This window comes from Stegostoma tigrinum, unplaced genomic scaffold, assembly GCF_030684315.1.
Source record: "Stegostoma tigrinum isolate sSteTig4 unplaced genomic scaffold, sSteTig4.hap1 scaffold_112, whole genome shotgun sequence".
Classification (NCBI taxonomy): Eukaryota; Metazoa; Chordata; class Chondrichthyes; order Orectolobiformes; family Stegostomatidae; genus Stegostoma; species Stegostoma tigrinum.
In genome coordinates, this window is record NW_026728063.1 from 1,016,501 (window position 1) to 1,036,587 (window position 20,087).

At 66.5% G+C, this 20,087-nt stretch overlaps 1 long non-coding RNA gene across 1 annotated transcript in view; it reads right to left on the reverse strand.

Annotated features, from left to right (window-relative positions):
* Positions 1-834: 834 nt before the first annotated feature.
* The window catches only part of LOC132207628 (uncharacterized), a 28,355-nt gene continuing 9,102 nt past the window's right edge, over positions 835-20,087 (reverse strand). The window contains exons 2-4 of the long non-coding RNA XR_009443646.1: positions 7,768-8,433; positions 1,055-1,108; positions 835-968 (exon numbers count right to left, since the gene is read on the reverse strand). This is a non-coding gene — a long non-coding RNA (uncharacterized LOC132207628). The remainder of the gene's footprint in view (positions 969-1,054; positions 1,109-7,767; positions 8,434-20,087) is intronic.

A 20,087-nucleotide genomic window follows, 5' to 3' on the forward strand; every position in this document is an offset into this window, starting at 1 on the left:
AGGATAAATATACAGTTAATGGCAGGACCCTGAACAGCATTTGTGTATACAGGGATCTCGGGATTCAGTTCATAGCTCCCCGAAAGTGGCCACACAAGTTGATAGAGTGGTAAAGAAGACGCATGGCATGCTTGCCTTTATTAGTTGGGGAATCGAGCACAAGGATCAGGATGTCATGTTCCAGCTTTAGAACACTTTGGTTAGGCCTTAAGTATTGCACTCTTAAGAATTGTATCCAATTCTGGTCGTCATGTTACAGGAAGGGCATGGAGGTTTTGAATAGGGTGCAAAAGAGGTTGCCTGGATTTGAGGACTTGAGCTAGAAAGGAGAGGCTGGAAAGACTCGGGCTGTTTTCTCTGCAGTGGCAGAGGTTGAGGGAAAACTTGATAGAGGTTTACAAATTTATGACATGCATAGGCAGATTCTGACTGTCACCCTTCTCCCAGATTTGAAATGTCTAAAACTGGGGGCATGTATTTAAGGTGAGAGGGGGTAAGTTCAAAGGTGATGTCAGAGACAATTCTTATATACAGAGAGTGGTAGGAGTCTGAAAAGCACTGCCGGGGTGGCTGTGGAAGCAGGTACAATAGGGCGTTTAAGACACTTGCATATAAGTACATGAATATACAAGGAATGTAGGGATATGAATCAAGGACATTCAGAAGGGTTTAGCTAAATTTGGCATCATGTTTGGCACAACATTGCATGCCAAAGGGCCTGATCCTCTGCTGAAGTGTTCTTGGATCTATGTTCATCAATGTGACTGGAACCGTAGATCAGAGACAATAAATTCTGCAGCAAGTAACTCACTTCGGACTTCTCAACATCTGTCCACTGCCGATAAACTCCAAATCCGGGTGTCAATGAAATACTCTTCACTCAGCTGAACGAGTGCGACTCCGACAACACTATCGAAAAACGACAGCAATGCAGTCAAACCATCCCATTGATTGCTCCCCCTTCTTACCTAAGGATATAGGAAAACAACTAGGCCATTCAACCCTTCAAACACTTTCTACCATCCAATGAGATTATAACTTAATTGCGGCCTACCTCCATATTGCCTTTGGTCCATATCCCTCAATACTTTTTTTCCTTTTGGTCGAACTGAAAATTTACAATTAACAATGGATCGAGAATTAACTGTTGTTTGAGATGGGGAGTTACAATGAGACAATGCACCAATTCATCAAACTCCTTCCACAGTACCTGATAATTGTGTGATCCCTACCACCCAAAAATATTTAAAGAGCAGCTCCAGAATCTGCATGTTCCCTGTCAAAATCAGCAGAATCCTGATCTGGAACTGTATGACTGTTACTTCATTTCCACTGAGTAAAAGCAATTCATCTCCTGTCCGCAGCAGTTCATTAATATATTCATACCACGTGCATTGCAGCTGTTCAACAGGCCAATTCTCCACAACCTTCTCAACAGCAATTCTGGATGGATAGCAAATGCAGCCCAAGAAAGCAACATCAATAACATGGCCGTGAATTTTAAAAATTATAATGACAATATTTATGGATTATAACAAATCCCAGACTTCATGACACTCAAATCCATTCTCCCCCTCTCCCCACTGCTTTGATGTGCGTTCATGATTGTGCTTTACAAAGAACAGCAACTAATTTGAAACAATTAACTTGCAAAAATAGAACAGAAATCTAGTTCTGTGCAAAACCGATGCGAAACAGATAGTAGCGGATAGCGAAGGGGACTGTTGGAGAACGCAGAATATAGACAGATTGGAGAGTTAGGTGGAGAAATGGCAGATGGAGTTCAATCCGGGCAAATGCGAGGTGATGCATTTTGGAAAATCCAATTCAAGAGCGAACTGTACGGGAAATGGAAAAGCCCTGGGGAAAACTGATGCACAGAGAGATCTGGGTGTTCAGGTCCATTGCGCCCTGACAGTGGCAACACAGGTCAATAGACTGGTCAAGATGGCATACGGCATGCTTTCATTCATCAGACGGGGTATCAAGTACAAGAGTTGGCAAGTCATGTTACAGTTTTATAGGACTTTGGTTCACATTTGGAATGCGGCGTACACTTCTGGTCGCCACATTACCAATAGGATGTGAATGCTTTGGAGATGGTCAGAGGAGGTTCACCAGGATGTTACCTGGTATGGAGGGCACTAGCTATGAAGAGAGGTTGAGTAGATTGGGATTATTTACATGAGAAAGACGGAAATTGAAGGGGGGGGGGACCTGATTGATGTCGACAAAATCATGAGAGGTCGAGACAGGGTGGATAGCAAGAAGCTTTCTATCCCAGAGTGGGGGGACTCAGTTACTGGACGTCACAATTTCAAGGTGAGAGGGGAAAAGTTTAAGGCATACGCGTGGAAAGTTCTTTATGCAGAGAGTCGTGGGTGCCTGAAACGCGTTGCCAACGCAGGCGGTAGAGGCGGGCACAATAGCGTCATTTAAGATGTATCTAGACAGAAACATGAATGGGCAGGGAGCAAAGGGAACAGATCCTTGGAAAATAGGCGACAGGTTTACATAAAGGATCTGGAACGGCGCAAGCTTGGAGGGCCAAAGGGCCTGTTCCTGTGCTGTAATTTTCTTTGTTCTTTTCCTCTTTGAAAAGAGTTTGAAGGCTGGCTATCAGCTAGACAACAGCAGCGAACCCTGGGATTCGTCATTAGAAACATGAAGGAGTTTCCAACATCAATTGGAGAGAGAGCATATATGAAGATTCAAGTCACTATTTCATCTACAACTTTCCACCCACACCGGTGCAATGCCCTTTCAGAACTACAGGACACGTTAGTCCAGAACATGGTGCACTCAAGCCACTTCCATTTTTCCACTTCCTGAACTACAATTTGATCCCTTCATTTCCTGGTTTGTATGCTTTTATGTTTTTCTAGTCTTGAAGATTTCTACAGTACAAATTTATAGTTGCCCTATTATAAGAAGGATACTGTTAAGCAAGAGTGGGCACAGAAGAAATTTACCAGATCGTTGCTGAGCATGGAAGGTTTCAGTGATAAAGGAAGGTTGGGTCAGCTGGAACTTTTTTCACTGGAGCAAAGGGGGGTGAAAGGTGACCTGATCGAGGTTTATAAATAGGACAAGGCTGGAGGGATATGGGCCAGGAAGAGGCAGTTGGGACTAGTTTAGTTTGGGATTATGTTGGGCCTCAGGGCCCATTTCCACGCTGTACCACTATGACTCTATAAAATAGGCTGATCAGGTAAAGTAACACATACCGTACCAAAACGAGAAAAAAAAGCACAGCATCCCCTTCAAATTACATCTCACCACAGGACAAGTTAAGGCCAGGCTACTACATAGAACAAACATCAACACTGCATCTCAAACCTCCACTGGAATTAAATAGTTTTGCATTTATCTTGATAAGTCAAACCACATTCTGTTCTCCAACCCTCTGGTACTTCCCTTGTGAGAGGAATTGAAAAACTGGTCAGAGCCACTGAGATTTTCTTTGAAGTAACAAGGTGTACAGCTGGACAAAAACAGCCGGCCAAGCAGCATCAGAGCAACAGGAAGGCTGACGTTTCAGGCCTAGACACTTCTTCAGAAATGGGGGAGGGAGAGGGGGTTCGGAAATAAATAGGGAGAGAGCGGGAGGTGGATAGAAGTTGGACAAAGGAAAAGATAGGTGGACAGGAGACAGACAGGTCAAAGAGGCAGGGATGGAGCGCAGGTGGGAAGTTAGGGTGCAGACAGGTCAGTCCAGATAGGACGAACAGGTCAAGGGGGCGGGAAGAGGTTAGTAGGTAGGAGCTGGGGGTGGGGCTTGAGGTGGCAGGATGGAAGAGGTGGGTTTGTTTTGGGTTGCGGGAGCAGGAGGGGAGATTTTGAAGCTTGTGAAGTCCACATTGATACCACTGAGCTGCGGGGTTCCCAAGCGGAATATGAGGCGCTGCTCCTGCAATCTTCAGGTGGCACTGCAGGAGACCCAGGATGGACATGTAATCTGAGTATTGGGAGGGAGAGGTGAAATGGTTCGCGACTGGTAGGTGCAGTTCTTTCATGCATCGGTGACTTGCAAAGGTCCCCAAGCCCCCGCTTGGTTTCCCCGATGTAGAGGGGGCTGCAACGGGAACAGCGAATACAGTATATCACATTAGCAGATGTGCAGGTGAACATCTGCTTGATGTGGAATTTCTTCTTGGGGCCTGGGATGGGGGTGAGGGGCGAGGTATCGAGGCAGGTGAAGCACTTCCTGCAGTTGCAGGGAAAAGTGCCGTGTGTACGGGGTGCCGGAGGGGAGTGTGGAGTGCATAAGGGAGTCACCTAAGGGTGGGGAGGGAAAAAATGTCTTTGGTGGTGGGGTCAGAGTGCAGATGGTTCAAGTGTCGGCGATGATGCATTGAATCCGAAGGTTGGTGGGGTGGTACGTGAGGGCGAGGAGGACTCTGTTTTGGTTGTTATTATGGGGAGCGGGTGTGAGGGGTGAGTTGTGGGAAATGCGGGTGACCCGGTCGAGGGCGTTTTCGACCACTGCGGGGGTGGGGGGTGGTGTCGGTGGGGAGCGGGCGGGGGGAGTTGCGGTCCTTGAAAACTAAAACTTCTCTTTCAAATCCTCCCACTTCCTGCAGACAAAGGGGGTGGCCAGGGTATCCACATGGGCCCAAGCTGTGCCTGCCTCTTTGTAGGTTACATGGAACGATCCCTCTTCCATACCTACACTGGCCCTAAACCCCACCTCTTCCTCCGTTACATTGATGACTGTATCGGCACCACTAATGTGGTAGCTGCATCCGCTGCTCCCATTGTGGCCTCCTCAACATCAAAGAAACCAAGCGGAGGCTTGGGGACCACTTTGCACATCACCTATGCTCACTTCACACTAAACAACTCCCCCTCGCAGTCCTCAGATGACATGTCCATGCTGGGCCTCCTGCAGTGCTGCAATGATGCCACCCGAAGGTTGCAGGAAGGGCACCTCATATTCTGCTTGGGAACCCTGCAGGCCAATGTTATCAATGTGGACTTCACATGCTTCAAAATCACCCCTCCCCATAACTGCATCCCAAAACCAGCCCAGCTCACCCCCGTCTCCCAAACCTGTCTTTTCTCCCTCCTATCCCCTCCTCCCACATCAAGCCCCACGACCATCTCCTATCCTCTTGATCTTTGGCCTTGATCTTTGAGTCCTCATTTTCTACAGATTTAGTACCAGAGCGCTGGAGGGATGCAAATGTTGTGCCCTTGTTCATGAAGGGCAGGAGAGATGACCCAGGTGATTATAGACCAGTGAGCCTTAGGTCTGTTGTCGGAAATGTTTTGGAAAGGATGAGAAGAGATAGGATTTATAAACATCAAGCAAGCACCAATTTGATTGGAGATCGTCAACATGGATTCGTCAAGGGCAGGTCGTGTCTCACAAACCTCACTGAGTTTTCAGAAGGTGACCAAGCATGTGGACGAGGGAAGGGCCGTTGACGTGGTGTACATGGACTTCAGTAAAGCCTTTGATAAGGATCCACGTGGTCGGCTACTGGAGCAAATATGGACGCATGGGATTTAGGGACATTTAGCAGTTTGGATTAGAAACTGGCTTTCTGTAAGAAGGCAACTAGTGGTGGTTGATGGAAAATATTCAGCCTCGAGTCACTTCGCTAGTGGTGTGCACAAAGATTTGTTTTGGGACCACTGCTGTTTGTCATTTTTATAAATGATTTGGATGCAGGCACAGGTGGATGGATTACTCAGTTTGCAGGTGACACTAAAGTTGGCGGAGTGATGGGCAGTGTGGAAGAATGTCGCAGGTTGCAGGGAGACTTGGATAAACTGCAGAATTGGGCTGAAAGGTGGCAAATGGAGTTCAATGCGGAGAAATGTGAGGTGATTCACTTTGGGAAGAATAATAGGAAGGCAGAATACTGGGTCAATAGAAAGATTCTTGGCAGTGTGGATGTGCAGAGGGATCTTGGTGTCCATGTACATAGATCCCTGAAAGTTGCCACCCAGGTTGATGGTGCTGTTAAGAGGGCTTACAGTGCGTTAGGTTTCATTGGTAGAGGGAATGAGTTCCGGAGCCAAGATGTCACGCTGCAACTGTACAAAATGCTAATGCGGTCTCATTTTGGAATATTGCGTGCAGTTCTGGTCGCCCCATTACAGGAAGGATGTGGAAGCATTGGAAAAGGTGCAGAGGAGATTTACCAGGATGTTGCCTGGTCTGGAGCAAAGGTCTTATGAAGAAAGGCTGAGGGGCTTGGTCAGTTCTCATTGGAGAGAAGAAGGCTAAGAGGGGATTTAATAGACACATAAAAGATGATCAGAGGAATAGATAGGGTGGACAGTGAGAGTCTTTTTCCAAGGATGACGACATCAGCTGGTGCGAGGGGGCATAGCTACAAATTGAGGGGTGATAGATTTAAGACAGATGTCAGAGGCAGGTTCTTTCCTCAGAGAGTGGTAAGGGCATGGAATGCCCTGCCTGCCAATGTCGTTAACTCAGCCACATTAGGGGCATTTGAACAGTCCTTGGATAAGCATATGGATGATGAAGGGATAGTGTCGGGGGATGGGCTTCGATTAGTTCACAGGTCAGCACAACATCAAGGACCGAAGGGCCTGTTCTGCGCTGTATTGTTCTATGTTCTAACTCCCCACCTGCACTCTTCTTTAGTGGTTCCATCCCCGCCTCTTTGAACTGTCTGTCTCCTCTCCACCTATCTTCGATCCGCCTCCCCTTCTCTCCCTATTTATTTCAGAATCCCCTTCCCCTGCCCCATTTCTGAAGAAGAGTCCAGATTCAAAACATCAGCCGTCCTGTTCCTCTGATGCTGCTTGGCCTGCTGCGCTCATCCAGCTCTATACCTCCTTACCTCAGATTCTCCAGCATCTGCAGTTGCTACTATCTCTGAAGAGATTTTCTTTCTCTTCTCCCACAGCAGTCTTGGAAACAACTCATCTGGGCGTGGGGATTTGTTCACCAGCCAAAAATTTCAATTTCACACTGCATCTTCCTGCTTTATCGACATGAATGCTCCTCCTTGAAGGGAGAGCCGATGGGAGGGACTTGTCTACTGTATCAATGCCCTTCAGTTCCGAACACAGATTGCTCCCTCACCCCGTGTACACCCCGGTTTCTAATTGGCGCTACTCTTTCCCTGGTTATTCTCCTGCTTCATGTACCTGTGGAATATCTTGATATTCTCTCCAATATTGGCCACCACCGTTTCTTCACACTTCGATTTTATACGCCACTAGTCATCCATTCATTTGCTTCCTTCGCACTTGTCGTAAACATGTCCTGAACATTCCTCAAGATCCAGGGTTTTCCAGGCTTGTCGATTATAAATTCCACCCAAAATGGAATATAACTGGCCTTTACTCTCCCAGTTCCTTTCCTGGACGTATACAACTATTCTGCTGCAAATTCACCCTCAAGTAACTTCCCAAAATATTTTACCCAGATCCTGCCTTGTTTAAATAAAATATGCCTTTTCCCAAACCAAAGACATTTGGTTTTTTTAACAGAGTGACGTTCTCCTTTCCCGTAACATATGTTGAAAAGTTTGTTGTCATGGTCACTATCACTAAAACACTTAGCCACTGTCACCTTGAACACTGGCTTTGTGTCCCAGAAATAGGTCCAGCATTGCACTGTCCCTTACAAGCTCGTCTACGTGTTGATGTCAAATAATCTCTCAAATGTATTTCAAGAATTATTCCCAAGTCAACCTTTTATGTTATCTCAATTCGCGTTGTGCAGTTGAAATCCCCTGACATAATTTTTATTTTATTAGTTCTCACCTCTCAGTGAATTACCTGAAAATGCCCACTGCTCGGAGGTCCATAGCCGAAATTCCTCACAACATTAGCAAACCCTTGTGCAAAGATTTTGGCTCCTTTCCGGTTCAGCTGCAGACCAGCCCACTTGAAGAGGATACACCATGCCCGCAAATTTTCCTTCAGATCTGGGAGTCTGAATCCTTCCCCGAACACGAACACTTGAGCAAAGCATTCATCTGTTTTCTTCCCCTTTTTCTTGCCTTCTCAGCATGCGACACCAGGAATAATCCAGAGGAGTGTGTGTGTGTGTGTGTGTGTGTGTGTGTGTGTGTGTGTGTGTGTGTGTGTGTGTGTGTCTCAGAGAGAGAGAGAGTGTGTCTGTGTGTGTGTGTGTGTGTGTGTGTGTGTGTGTGTGTGTGAGTGTTTGTGTGTGTGTGAGAGAGAGAGAGAGACAGAGTGTGTGAGAGAGAGAGAGTGTGGGTGTGTGTGTGAGAGAGAGGGAGAGAGTGATTGTGTGTGTGTGAGAGAGAGAGAGTGAGTGTGTGAGAGAGAGAGTCTGTGAGAGAGACAGTGTGAGAGAGAGAGAGAGAGTGTGTGTGTGGTTGTGAGAGAGAGAGAGAGTGAGTGAGAGAGTGAGTGAGTGTTTGTGTGTGTGAGAGAGAGCGAGAGTGTGTGTGTGTCTGTGCGACTGTGTGTGTGGGTCTGCGAGAGAGAGAGAGAGTGTGAGTGAGTGAGTGAGTGAGTGAGTGAGTGTGCGCGCGCGCGCACACAAGTCCCTGTGAGCGGGTCAGGGCTGCGGGGGGGCAGAACGCTATGAGTGGGAGAGGGCTGCGGGGCCCAGTCTCTGTGAGCGGGACACGGCCACGGGGGGCAGTATGCTGTGAGCGGGGCAGAACTGCGGGGGGCAGGTGGCCGTGAGCGGGTCAGAGCTCCGGGGGCCAGTCCCTGTGGGCGGGTCGAGGGTGCGGTGGGCAGTGCCTGTGAGGGCGACAGGGCTGCGGGGACCAGTCCCTGTGATCGGTTCAGGGCTGCGAGGACCAGTCCCTGTGATCGGTTCAGGGCTGCGGGGACCAGTCCCTGTGATCGGTTCAGGACTGCGGGGGCCAGTCCCTGTGAGCGGGTCAGGGCTGCGGGGGCCAGTCCCTGTGAGAGGGTCAGGAAGGCGGGGGCAGGTCCCTGTGAGCCTGTCAGGGCTGCGGGGGCTAGTTCCTGTCAGCGTGTCAGGGCTGCGGGGGCCATCCCCTGTGAGCGGGTCAGGGCTGCGGGGGCCATCCCCTGTGAGCGGGTCAGGGCTGCGGGGGCCAGTCCCTGTGAGAGGGTCAGGGCTGCGGGGGCTGGTTCCTGTCAGCGGGTCAGGGCTGCGGGGGCCGGTCCCTGCGAGCGGGTGAGGGCTGGGAGGCCGGTGCCTGTGAGCTGGTCACGGCTGCGGGGGACAGTCCCCGTGAGCGGATCAGGGCTGCTGGGGCCAGTCCCTGTGAGCGGGACAGGACTGGGGCGTGCAAGTCGCTGTGAGAGGGTCAGGACTGCAGAGGGCAAGTCCCTGTGAGCAGGACAGAGCTGCGGGGACCAGTCCCTGTCAGCGGGACGGGGATGCGGGGCGCAGAACACTGTGAGCGGGTCAGGGCTGCGGGGGCCAGTACCTGTCAGCGGGTCAGGGCGGCGGGGGCCAGTCCCTGTGAGCGGGTCTAGGGTGCGGTGGTAAGTGCCTGTGAGGGGGAAAGGGCTGCGGGGACCAGTCACTGTGATCAGTTCAGGGCTGCGGGAGGGCAGTACGCTACGAGTGGGACAGGGCTGCGGGGGGCAGTACGCCGTCAGGGGGACAGGTATGCGGGGGGGCAGTACGCCGTCAGGGGGACAGGTATGCGGGGGGGCAGTACGCCGTGAGCGGGTCAGGGCTGCGGGGGGGCAGTACGCCGTGAGCGGGTCAGGGCCGCGGGGGCCGGTCCCCGAGAGCGGGTCAGGGCCGCGGGGGCCGGTCCCCGAGAGCGGGTCAGGGCCGCGGGGGCCGGTCCCCGAGAGCGGGTCAGGGCCGCGGGGGCCGGTCCCCGAGAGCGGGTCAGGGCCGCGGGGGCCGGTCCCCGAGAGCGGGTCAGGGCCGCGGGGGCCGGTCCCCGAGAGCGGGTCAGGGCCGCGGGGGCCGGTCCCCGAGAGCGGGTCAGGGCCGCGGGGGCCGGTCCCCGAGAGCGGGTCAGGGCCGCGGGGGCCGGTCCCCGAGAGCGGGTCAGGGCCGCGGGGGCCGGTCCCCGAGAGCGGGTCAGGGCCGCGGGGGCCGGTCCCCGAGAGCGGGTCAGGGCCGCGGGGGCCGGTCCCCGAGAGCGGGTCAGGGCCGCGGGGGCCGGTCCCCGAGAGCGGGTCAGGGCCGCGGGGGCCGGTCCCCGAGAGCGGGTCAGGGCCGCGGGGGCCGGTCCCCGAGAGCGGGTCAGGGCCGCGGGGGCCGGTCCCCGAGAGCGGGTCAGGGCCGCGGGGGCCGGTCCCCGAGAGCGGGTCAGGGCCGCGGGGGCCGGTCCCCGAGAGCGGGTCAGGGCCGCGGGGGCCGGTCCCCGAGAGCGGGTCAGGGCCGCGGGGGCCGGTCCCCGAGAGCGGGTCAGGGCCGCGGGGGCCGGTCCCCGAGAGCGGGTCAGGGCCGCGGGGGCCGGTCCCCGAGAGCGGGTCAGGGCCGCGGGGGCCGGTCCCCGAGAGCGGGTCAGGGCCGCGGGGGCCGGTCCCCGAGAGCGGGTCAGGGCCGCGGGGGCCGGTCCCCGAGAGCGGGTCAGGGCCGCGGGGGCCGGTCCCCGAGAGCGGGTCAGGGCCGCGGGGGCCGGTCCCCGAGAGCGGGTCAGGGCCGCGGGGGCCGGTCCCCGAGAGCGGGTCAGGGCCGCGGGGGCCGGTCCCCGAGAGCGGGTCAGGGCCGCGGGGGCCGGTCCCCGAGAGCGGGTCAGGGCCGCGGGGGCCGGTCCCCGAGAGCGGGTCAGGGCCGCGGGGGCCGGTCCCCGAGAGCGGGTCAGGGCCGCGGGGGCCGGTCCCCGAGAGCGGGTCAGGGCCGCGGGGGCCGGTCCCCGAGAGCGGGTCAGGGCCGCGGGGGCCGGTCCCCGAGAGCGGGTCAGGGCCGCGGGGGCCGGTCCCCGAGAGCGGGTCAGGGCCGCGGGGGCCGGTCCCCGAGAGCGGGTCAGGGCCGCGGGGGCCGGTCCCCGAGAGCGGGTCAGGGCCGCGGGGGCCGGTCCCCGAGAGCGGGTCAGGGCCGCGGGGGCCGGTCCCCGAGAGCGGGTCAGGGCCGCGGGGGCCGGTCCCCGAGAGCGGGTCAGGGCCGCGGGGGCCGGTCCCCGAGAGCGGGTCAGGGCCGCGGGGGCCGGTCCCCGAGAGCGGGTCAGGGCCGCGGGGGCCGGTCCCCGAGAGCGGGTCAGGGCCGCGGGGGCCGGTCCCCGAGAGCGGGTCAGGGCCGCGGGGGCCGGTCCCCGAGAGCGGGTCAGGGCCGCGGGGGCCGGTCCCCGAGAGCGGGTCAGGGCCGCGGGGGCCGGTCCCCGAGAGCGGGTCAGGGCCGCGGGGGCCGGTCCCCGAGAGCGGGTCAGGGCCGCGGGGGCCGGTCCCCGAGAGCGGGTCAGGGCCGCGGGGGCCGGTCCCCGAGAGCGGGTCAGGGCCGCGGGGGCCGGTCCCCGAGAGCGGGTCAGGGCCGCGGGGGCCGGTCCCCGAGAGCGGGTCAGGGCCGCGGGGGCCGGTCCCCGAGAGCGGGTCAGGGCCGCGGGGGCCGGTCCCCGAGAGCGGGTCAGGGCCGCGGGGGCCGGTCCCCGAGAGCGGGTCAGGGCCGCGGGGGCCGGTCCCCGAGAGCGGGTCAGGGCCGCGGGGGCCGGTCCCCGAGAGCGGGTCAGGGCCGCGGGGGCCGGTCCCCGAGAGCGGGTCAGGGCCGCGGGGGCCGGTCCCCGAGAGCGGGTCAGGGCCGCGGGGGCCGGTCCCCGAGAGCGGGTCAGGGCCGCGGGGGCCGGTCCCCGAGAGCGGGTCAGGGCCGCGGGGGCCGGTCCCCGAGAGCGGGTCAGGGCCGCGGGGGCCGGTCCCCGAGAGCGGGTCAGGGCCGCGGGGGCCGGTCCCCGAGAGCGGGTCAGGGCCGCGGGGGCCGGTCCCCGAGAGCGGGTCAGGGCCGCGGGGGCCGGTCCCCGAGAGCGGGTCAGGGCCGCGGGGGCCGGTCCCCGAGAGCGGGTCAGGGCCGCGGGGGCCGGTCCCCGAGAGCGGGTCAGGGCCGCGGGGGCCGGTCCCCGAGAGCGGGTCAGGGCCGCGGGGGCCGGTCCCCGAGAGCGGGTCAGGGCCGCGGGGGCCGGTCCCCGAGAGCGGGTCAGGGCCGCGGGGGCCGGTCCCCGAGAGCGGGTCAGGGCCGCGGGGGCCGGTCCCCGAGAGCGGGTCAGGGCCGCGGGGGCCGGTCCCCGAGAGCGGGTCAGGGCCGCGGGGGCCGGTCCCCGAGAGCGGGTCAGGGCCGCGGGGGCCGGTCCCCGAGAGCGGGTCAGGGCCGCGGGGGCCGGTCCCCGAGAGCGGGTCAGGGCCGCGGGGGCCGGTCCCCGAGAGCGGGTCAGGGCCGCGGGGGCCGGTCCCCGAGAGCGGGTCAGGGCCGCGGGGGCCGGTCCCCGAGAGCGGGTCAGGGCCGCGGGGGCCGGTCCCCGAGAGCGGGTCAGGGCCGCGGGGGCCGGTCCCCGAGAGCGGGTCAGGGCCGCGGGGGCCGGTCCCCGAGAGCGGGTCAGGGCCGCGGGGGCCGGTCCCCGAGAGCGGGTCAGGGCCGCGGGGGCCGGTCCCCGAGAGCGGGTCAGGGCCGCGGGGGCCGGTCCCCGAGAGCGGGTCAGGGCCGCGGGGGCCGGTCCCCGAGAGCGGGTCAGGGCCGCGGGGGCCGGTCCCCGAGAGCGGGTCAGGGCCGCGGGGGCCGGTCCCCGAGAGCGGGTCAGGGCCGCGGGGGCCGGTCCCCGAGAGCGGGTCAGGGCCGCGGGGGCCGGTCCCCGAGAGCGGGTCAGGGCCGCGGGGGCCGGTCCCCGAGAGCGGGTCAGGGCCGCGGGGGCCGGTCCCCGAGAGCGGGTCAGGGCCGCGGGGGCCGGTCCCCGAGAGCGGGTCAGGGCCGCGGGGGCCGGTCCCCGAGAGCGGGTCAGGGCCGCGGGGGCCGGTCCCCGAGAGCGGGTCAGGGCCGCGGGGGCCGGTCCCCGAGAGCGGGTCAGGGCCGCGGGGGCCGGTCCCCGAGAGCGGGTCAGGGCCGCGGGGGCCGGTCCCCGAGAGCGGGTCAGGGCCGCGGGGGCCGGTCCCCGAGAGCGGGTCAGGGCCGCGGGGGCCGGTCCCCGAGAGCGGGTCAGGGCCGCGGGGGCCGGTCCCCGAGAGCGGGTCAGGGCCGCGGGGGCCGGTCCCCGAGAGCGGGTCAGGGCCGCGGGGGCCGGTCCCCGAGAGCGGGTCAGGGCCGCGGGGGCCGGTCCCCGAGAGCGGGTCAGGGCCGCGGGGGCCGGTCCCCGAGAGCGGGTCAGGGCCGCGGGGGCCGGTCCCCGAGAGCGGGTCAGGGCCGCGGGGGCCGGTCCCCGAGAGCGGGTCAGGGCCGCGGGGGCCGGTCCCCGAGAGCGGGTCAGGGCCGCGGGGGCCGGTCCCCGAGAGCGGGTCAGGGCCGCGGGGGCCGGTCCCCGAGAGCGGGTCAGGGCCGCGGGGGCCGGTCCCCGAGAGCGGGTCAGGGCCGCGGGGGCCGGTCCCCGAGAGCGGGTCAGGGCCGCGGGGGCCGGTCCCCGAGAGCGGGTCAGGGCCGCGGGGGCCGGTCCCCGAGAGCGGGTCAGGGCCGCGGGGGCCGGTCCCCGAGAGCGGGTCAGGGCCGCGGGGGCCGGTCCCCGAGAGCGGGTCAGGGCCGCGGGGGCCGGTCCCCGAGAGCGGGTCAGGGCCGCGGGGGCCGGTCCCCGAGAGCGGGTCAGGGCCGCGGGGGCCGGTCCCCGAGAGCGGGTCAGGGCCGCGGGGGCCGGTCCCCGAGAGCGGGTCAGGGCCGCGGGGGCCGGTCCCCGAGAGCGGGTCAGGGCCGCGGGGGCCGGTCCCCGAGAGCGGGTCAGGGCCGCGGGGGCCGGTCCCCGAGAGCGGGTCAGGGCCGCGGGGGCCGGTCCCCGAGAGCGGGTCAGGGCCGCGGGGGCCGGTCCCCGAGAGCGGGTCAGGGCCGCGGGGGCCGGTCCCCGAGAGCGGGTCAGGGCCGCGGGGGCCGGTCCCCGAGAGCGGGTCAGGGCCGCGGGGGCCGGTCCCCGAGAGCGGGTCAGGGCCGCGGGGGCCGGTCCCCGAGAGCGGGTCAGGGCCGCGGGGGCCGGTCCCCGAGAGCGGGTCAGGGCCGCGGGGGCCGGTCCCCGAGAGCGGGTCAGGGCCGCGGGGGCCGGTCCCCGAGAGCGGGTCAGGGCCGCGGGGGCCGGTCCCCGAGAGCGGGTCAGGGCCGCGGGGGCCGGTCCCCGAGAGCGGGTCAGGGCCGCGGGGGCCGGTCCCCGAGAGCGGGTCAGGGCCGCGGGGGCCGGTCCCCGAGAGCGGGTCAGGGCCGCGGGGGCCGGTCCCCGAGAGCGGGTCAGGGCCGCGGGGGCCGGTCCCCGAGAGCGGGTCAGGGCCGCGGGGGCCGGTCCCCGAGAGCGGGTCAGGGCCGCGGGGGCCGGTCCCCGAGAGCGGGTCAGGGCCGCGGGGGCCGGTCCCCGAGAGCGGGTCAGGGCCGCGGGGGCCGGTCCCCGAGAGCGGGTCAGGGCCGCGGGGGCCGGTCCCCGAGAGCGGGTCAGGGCCGCGGGGGCCGGTCCCCGAGAGCGGGTCAGGGCCGCGGGGGCCGGTCCCCGAGAGCGGGTCAGGGCCGCGGGGGCCGGTCCCCGAGAGCGGGTCAGGGCCGCGGGGGCCGGTCCCCGAGAGCGGGTCAGGGCCGCGGGGGCCGGTCCCCGAGAGCGGGTCAGGGCCGCGGGGGCCGGTCCCCGAGAGCGGGTCAGGGCCGCGGGGGCCGGTCCCCGAGAGCGGGTCAGGGCCGCGGGGGCCGGTCCCCGAGAGCGGGTCAGGGCCGCGGGGGCCGGTCCCCGAGAGCGGGTCAGGGCCGCGGGGGCCGGTCCCCGAGAGCGGGTCAGGGCCGCGGGGGCCGGTCCCCGAGAGCGGGTCAGGGCCGCGGGGGCCGGTCCCCGAGAGCGGGTCAGGGCCGCGGGGGCCGGTCCCCGAGAGCGGGTCAGGGCCGCGGGGGCCGGTCCCCGAGAGCGGGTCAGGGCCGCGGGGGCCGGTCCCCGAGAGCGGGTCAGGGCCGCGGGGGCCGGTCCCCGAGAGCGGGTCAGGGCCGCGGGGGCCGGTCCCCGAGAGCGGGTCAGGGCCGCGGGGGCCGGTCCCCGAGAGCGGGTCAGGGCCGCGGGGGCCGGTCCCCGAGAGCGGGTCAGGGCCGCGGGGGCCGGTCCCCGAGAGCGGGTCAGGGCCGCGGGGGCCGGTCCCCGAGAGCGGGTCAGGGCCGCGGGGGCCGGTCCCCGAGAGCGGGTCAGGGCCGCGGGGGCCGGTCCCCGAGAGCGGGTCAGGGCCGCGGGGGCCGGTCCCCGAGAGCGGGTCAGGGCCGCGGGGGCCGGTCCCCGAGAGCGGGTCAGGGCCGCGGGGGCCGGTCCCCGAGAGCGGGTCAGGGCCGCGGGGGCCGGTCCCCGAGAGCGGGTCAGGGCCGCGGGGGCCGGTCCCCGAGAGCGGGTCAGGGCCGCGGGGGCCGGTCCCCGAGAGCGGGTCAGGGCCGCGGGGGCCGGTCCCCGAGAGCGGGTCAGGGCCGCGGGGGCCGGTCCCCGAGAGCGGGTCAGGGCCGCGGGGGCCGGTCCCCGAGAGCGGGTCAGGGCCGCGGGGGCCGGTCCCCGAGAGCGGGTCAGGGCCGCGGGGGCCGGTCCCCGAGAGCGGGTCAGGGCCGCGGGGGCCGGTCCCCGAGAGCGGGTCAGGGCCGCGGGGGCCGGTCCCCGAGAGCGGGTCAGGGCCGCGGGGGCCGGTCCCCGAGAGCGGGTCAGGGCCGCGGGGGCCGGTCCCCGAGAGCGGGTCAGGGCCGCGGGGGCCGGTCCCCGAGAGCGGGTCAGGGCCGCGGGGGCCGGTCCCCGAGAGCGGGTCAGGGCCGCGGGGGCCGGTCCCCGAGAGCGGGTCAGGGCCGCGGGGGCCGGTCCCCGAGAGCGGGTCAGGGCCGCGGGGGCCGGTCCCCGAGAGCGGGTCAGGGCCGCGGGGGCCGGTCCCCGAGAGCGGGTCAGGGCCGCGGGGGCCGGTCCCCGAGAGCGGGTCAGGGCCGCGGGGGCCGGTCCCCGAGAGCGGGTCAGGGCCGCGGGGGCCGGTCCCCGAGAGCGGGTCAGGGCCGCGGGGGCCGGTCCCCGAGAGCGGGTCAGGGCCGCGGGGGCCGGTCCCCGAGAGCGGGTCAGGGCCGCGGGGGCCGGTCCCCGAGAGCGGGTCAGGGCCGCGGGGGCCGGTCCCCGAGAGCGGGTCAGGGCCGCGGGGGCCGGTCCCCGAGAGCGGGTCAGGGCCGCGGGGGCCGGTCCCCGAGAGCGGGTCAGGGCCGCGGGGGCCGGTCCCCGAGAGCGGGTCAGGGCCGCGGGGGCCGGTCCCCGAGAGCGGGTCAGGGCCGCGGGGGCCGGTCCCCGAGAGCGGGTCAGGGCCGCGGGGGCCGGTCCCCGAGAGCGGGTCAGGGCCGCGGGGGCCGGTCCCCGAGAGCGGGTCAGGGCCGCGGGGGCCGGTCCCCGAGAGCGGGTCAGGGCCGCGGGGGCCGGTCCCCGAGAGCGGGTCAGGGCCGCGGGGGCCGGTCCCCGAGAGCGGGTCAGGGCCGCGGGGGCCGGTCCCCGAGAGCGGGTCAGGGCCGCGGGGGCCGGTCCCCGAGAGCGGGTCAGGGCCGCGGGGGCCGGTCCCCGAGAGCGGGTCAGGGCCGCGGGGGCCGGTCCCCGAGAGCGGGTCAGGGCCGCGGGGGCCGGTCCCCGAGAGCGGGTCAGGGCCGCGGGGGCCGGTCCCCGAGAGCGGGTCAGGGCCGCGGGGGCCGGTCCCCGAGAGCGGGTCAGGGCCGCGGGGGCCGGTCCCCGAGAGCGGGTCAGGGCCGCGGGGGCCGGTCCCCGAGAGCGGGTCAGGGCCGCGGGGGCCGGTCCCCGAGAGCGGGTCAGGGCCGCGGGGGCCGGTCCCCGAGAGCGGGTCAGGGCCGCGGGGGCCGGTCCCCGAGAGCGGGTCAGGGCCGCGGGGGCCGGTCCCCGAGAGCGGGTCAGGGCCGCGGGGGCCGGTCCCCGAGAGCGGGTCAGGGCCGCGGGGGCCGGTCCCCGAGAGCGGGTCAGGGCCGCGGGGGCCGGTCCCCGAGAGCGGGTCAGGGCCGCGGGGGCCGGTCCCCGAGAGCGGGTCAGGGCCGCGGGGGCCGGTCCCCGAGAGCGGGTCAGGGCCGCGGGGGCCGGTCCCCGAGAGCGGGTCAGGGCCGCGGGGGCCGGTCCCCGAGAGCGGGTCAGGGCCGCGGGGGCCGGTCCCCGAGAGCGGGTCAGGGCCGCGGGGGCCGGTCCCCGAGAGCGGGTCAGGGCCGCGGGGGCCGGTCCCCGAGAGCGGGTCAGGGCCGCGGGGGCCGGTCCCCGAGAGCGGGTCAGGGCCGCGGGGGCCGGTCCCCGAGAGCGGGTCAGGGCCGCGGGGGCCGGTCCCCGAGAGCGGGTCAGGGCCGCGGGGGCCGGTCCCCGAGAGCGGGTCAGGGCCGCGGGGGCCGGTCCCCGAGAGCGGGTCAGGGCCGCGGGGGCCGGTCCCCGAGAGCGGGTCAGGGCCGCGGGGGCCGGTCCCCGAGAGCGGGTCAGGGCCGCGGGGGCCGGTCCCCGAGAGCGGGTCAGGGCCGCGGGGGCCGGTCCCCGAGAGCGGGTCAGGGCCGCGGGGGCCGGTCCCCGAGAGCGGGTCAGGGCCGCGGGGGCCGGTCCCCGAGAGCGGGTCAGGGCCGCGGGGGCCGGTCCCCGAGAGCGGGTCAGGGCCGCGGGGGCCGGTCCCCGAGAGCGGGTCAGGGCCGCGGGGGCCGGTCCCCGAGAGCGGGTCAGGGCCGCGGGGGCCGGTCCCCGAGAGCGGGTCAGGGCCGCGGGGGCCGGTCCCCGAGAGCGGGTCAGGGCCGCGGGGGCCGGTCCCCGAGAGCGGGTCAGGGCCGCGGGGGCCGGTCCCCGAGAGCGGGTCAGGCCTGGGGGGGTGGGGGGGAGTACGCTGTGAGCGTAACTGGACTGTGGGGGGGCAAGTCGCTGTGAGCCGATCGGGACTGCGGGGGCCAGTCCCTGTGATCGGGTCAGGGCTGCGGGGGCAATTCCCTGTGAGCGGGTCAGGGCTGCGGGGGCTAGTACCTGTGAGCGGGTCAGGGCTGCGGGGGACAATACGCTGTGAGCGGGACAGTGCTGCGGGGCCCAGTCCCTGTGAGCGGACAGGACTGCAGGGGCCCAGTCCCTGTGAGCGGGTCAGGGCTGCGGGGGGCAGTACGCTACGAGTGGGACAGGGCTGCGGGGGACAATACGCTGTGAGCGGGACAGTGCTGCGGGGCCCAGTCCCTGTGAGCGGACAGGACTGCAGGGGCCCAGTCCCTGTGAGCGGGTCAGGGCTGCGGGGGGCAGTACGCTACGAGTGGGACAGGGCTGCGGGGGGCAGTACGCTGTCAGGGGGACAGGGCTGCGGGGCCCAGTCCCAGTGAGCAGGACAGGGCTGCGAGGGCCAGTCCCTGTGAGCGGGACGGGTATGCGGGGGGGCAGTACGCTGTGAGCAGGTCAGAGCTGCGGGGGTCAGTCCCTGCGAGCGGTTGAGGGCTGAGGGGGCCAATCCCTGCGAGCAGGTCAGTGCTGCGGGGGCCAGTACCTGCGAACGGGACATGGCTGCAGGGGGCAGTACGCTGTGAGCGGGACAGGACTGGGGCGGCCAAGTCCCCGCGAGCGGGTCAGGGCTGCGGGGGCCGGTCCCCGCGAGCGGGTCAGGGCTGCGGGGGCCGGTCCCCGTGAGCGGGTCAGGGCTGCGGAGGCCGGTCCCCGTGAGCGGGTCAGGGCTGCGGGGCCCAGTCCCTGTGATCGGGACAGGCCTGGGGGTGGGGGGGGGAGTACGCTGTGAGCGTAACTGGACTGCGGGGGGGCAAGTCGCTGTGAGCCGATCGGGACTGCGGGGGCCAGTCCCTGTGATCGGGTCAGGGCTGCGGGGGCAATTCCCTGTGAGCGGGTCAGGGCTGCGGGGGCTAGTACCTGTGAGCGGGTCAGGGCTGCGGGGGACAATACGCTGTGAGCGGGACAGTGCTGCGGGGCCCAGTCCCTGTGAGTGGACAGGACTGCAGGGGCCCAGTCCCTGTGAGCGGGTCAGGGCTGCGGGGGGCAGTACGCTACGAGTGGGACAGGGCTGCGGGGGACAATACGCTGTGAGCGGGACAGTGCTGCGGGGCCCAGTCCCTGTGAGCGGACAGGACTGCAGGGGCCCAGTCCCTGTGAGCGGGTCAGGGCTGCGGGGGGCAGTACGCTACGAGTGGGACAGGGCTGCGGGGGGCAGTACGCTGTCAGGGGGACAGGGCTGCGGGGCCCAGTCCCAGTGAGCAGGACAGGGCTGCGAGGGCCAGTCCCTGTGAGCGGGACGGGTATGCTGGGGGGCAGTACGCTGTGAGCGGGTCAGAGCTGCGGGGGTCAGTCCCTGTGAGCGGTTGAGGGCTGAGGGGGCCAATCCCTGCGAGCAGGTCAGTGCTGCGGGGGCCAGTACCTGCGAACGGGACATGGCTGCAGGGGGCAGTACGCTGTGAGCGGGACAGGACTGGGGCGGCCAAGTCCCCGCGAGCGGGTCAGGGCTGCGGGGGCCGGTCCCCGCGAGCGGGTCAGGGCTGCGGGGGCCGGTCCCCGTGAGCGGGTCAGGGCTGCGGGGGCCAGTCTCCGTGAGCGGGTCAGGGCTGCGGGGCCCAGTCCCTGTGATCGGGACAGGCCTGGGGGGGGGGGAGTACGCTGTGAGCGTAACTGGACTGCAGGGGGGCAAGTCGCTGTGAGCCGATCGGGACTGCGGGGGCCAGTCCCTGTGATCGGGTCAGGGCTGCGGGGGCAATTCCCTGTGAGCGGGTCAGGGCTGCGGGGGACAATACGCTGTGAGCGGGACAGTGCTGCGGGGCCCAGTCCCTGTGAGCGGGACAGGGCTGCAGGGGGCAGTACGCTGTGAGCGGACAGGACTGCAGGGGCCCAGTCCCTGTGAGCGGGTCAGGGCTGCGGGGGGCAGTCTCTGTGAGCGGGTCAGGGCTGCGGAGGCCAATCCCTGTGAGCGGGACAGGGCTGCGGGGCCCAAGCCGCTGTGAGCGGGACAGGGCTGCGGGGGGGCAGGACGCTGTGAGTGGGACAGGGCTGCGGGGGCAAGTCGCTGTGAGCGGACGAGGACTGCGGGGGACGAGTCGCTGTGAGCAGGTCAGGGCTGCGGGTCCAAGTCCCTGTGAGCGGGACACGGCTGCGGGGACCAGTCCC